The sequence below is a fragment of the Macrobrachium nipponense genome, chromosome 25 (genome assembly GCF_015104395.2).
Source record: "Macrobrachium nipponense isolate FS-2020 chromosome 25, ASM1510439v2, whole genome shotgun sequence".
Taxonomy (NCBI): domain Eukaryota; kingdom Metazoa; phylum Arthropoda; class Malacostraca; order Decapoda; family Palaemonidae; genus Macrobrachium; species Macrobrachium nipponense.
In genome coordinates, this window is record NC_087214.1 from 66,126,184 (window position 1) to 66,128,683 (window position 2,500).

Genomic DNA, 2,500 nt, shown 5'->3' on the forward strand with positions numbered 1-2,500 from the left:
ATACAGCTATTGCAGTAATGTGGCTGTCACAGTGTAAAAAGAAGTCACATTCGTATGATATCATACAGGTATAACAATTACGCAAATATACTATTAAAATACACACACACAGAGGGGAATCGCATGCGCATGCACACGCACACACATACTCTCTCTCTCTCTCTCTCTCTCTCTCTGTGTGTGTGTGTGTGTGTGTGCAACACTGCCTATACGCATTGTTCCCCATTGTTCCAACTGTCTGCGTTATTGTTCGTTACTGTCCCGTATGTGCAATGTTTACAAAAGCTCCGGTGGCTATTGTTACGGCCTCCTCTCTCTCTCTCTCTCTCTCTCTCTCTCTCTCTCTCTCTCATATGTGCGTTCGCTTTTTGATGCCTCTGGTATACGTATACGTTATATATCGTTTGCTTTTTGCTTTTTTTGTTGTACATTTTTACATACTCTCTCTCTCTCTCTCTCTCTCTCTCTCTCGTGCATTCGCGCTTTGATGCTTCTGTTGTATATTGTTCGTTTGTTGGAGAGAGAGTGAGTTTCCATATAAATTATTTTTTTTTATTTTTTTTTATTCCTTGGTGTTTTTGGCAGGTGTTCGTAATAATGACTTTTTGTACGAATTCAATTAATCATTTGAAGATCAGTTGTGTGTGTGTGTTAGTTTGTCTCTGTTCCTGTTGGTGTGTATGTGTTTTTTTATATATATTTATTAATTCTATTTATTATTATTGTTGTTTTTTTTTTATAACTGGCCTCTTCTTTCTGTATTCCCCATCACACTCTGTTTCTAATGTACGCCATAATATTCTTTGGAAGCTTGAATTTCAAGTTATACTCTCAGTAATAATAATAATAATAATAATAATAATAATAATAATAATAATAATAATAATAATGACAATTAAAAGCCACAGTAGTGTTAAAATCTATTTTAAGAGTAGGACTGAAGAGGGATGCGAAGCATTATCCGAAAGTCTCTCCTAGTAATTTTGAGCTCTGTTCAAAAATATATTTTGAACAATACTGTGGATTTTAATTGTGATATTATAATAATAATAATAATAATAATAATAATAATAATAAGAAGAAGAAAAAGAAGAAGAAGAAGAAGAAGAAGAAGAAGAAGAGAATGAAGAAGAAGAAAGAAGAAGAAGAAGAAGAAGAAGGGGGGGGGGGGGAAGTTATTTGTTGTTCAAATGAATAACTACTCAAATTAACTACTCATAACAAATGAATAACAATGTTGTATATCTCACTTGCCAATCTTTATAATATTAAATTCCTCTCGTTTTCTTTTCTGTCACGCACCAGCCAGTTATATTTGCTCTTGTCAGTAGATAACGACTGATAACACGTGTACAATAACAACCTCAGGGTGTAAATCTACAAGCCAGTAACTGATCTCCAATGTATATAATGCGTTTGATACACGTAGCACAGTTGATCATTATTATGGCTTGTAAACACTGGCGGCTGGCAATATACTATTATTATTAGATATTTCAGCTATCCGTTCATAATTTCCTTTTTAATTCCTGGCGCGAAGTGTTCGAAAGTTTATAGATAGTGAGAAAAAAACGGGAGGAGAGAGAGAGAGAGAGAGAGAGAGAGAGAGAGAGAGAGAGAGAGAGAGAGAGAGAGAGAGAGTAGTTGGCGCATGTATTGCCCCGCCCATAACAAACCAGCTTATATATATATATATATATATATATATATATATATATATATATATATATATATATATAGATATATATATATATATATATAAACCGGCGACATTGGACAACAAAAAAGCGTTCCAATTTATATACTATTTGGGTTGTTAAAATGCGTCATGGGGCTGTCCAATTAAACTACGGCCAGTGTCAACTACGGCGAGAAAATTGGGTTCTGCCGAAATGGGGAACAGAAATAGTTTTAACAATTTATTTTCACGTTCCAATTGACGGCTTTCGGGCGAGTTACGCAATGACATGTCAATTAAGTCAGCTCTCATAAAGTGTCATTTTTTTTTTTTTCTCTTCTCTCTCTCTCTCTCACCCTCCCTCCCTCCCTCTTTTTTTCTTTGTGCATGGAAAGGGTATAGCAGAAGGGTCACGCGGAGAGAGAGAGAGAGAGAGAGAGAGAGAGAGAGAGAGAGAGAGGTCATGGAGGAAAAGGAAGGAAGGATGAAAGTAGAGAGAGAGAGAGTCGACCCCTGTTTATTTCAACTCGTATATTTTTCAAATCAAGACACTTTACCGACTGGCAACTCCAAAGACTTCATTATGATGTAGGCGACAATGTTTCTAATTCTATTGCGTAGAATAATTAATAATAAACAAAAACATCATGACAATAGGGCCAAGTTATACTATCGTAGGGAATTGTATGATGTGTGTGCAGTTAAAAGAGGTTAATTGTGTTAGCCATATTGTAAGCAATGTTCCCACAGGTGTCTCCAATATGATGTTAGTTTTCAAAACAAGAAGAGGAAGATCTGCAGTCAACATAACCCCCACATTTC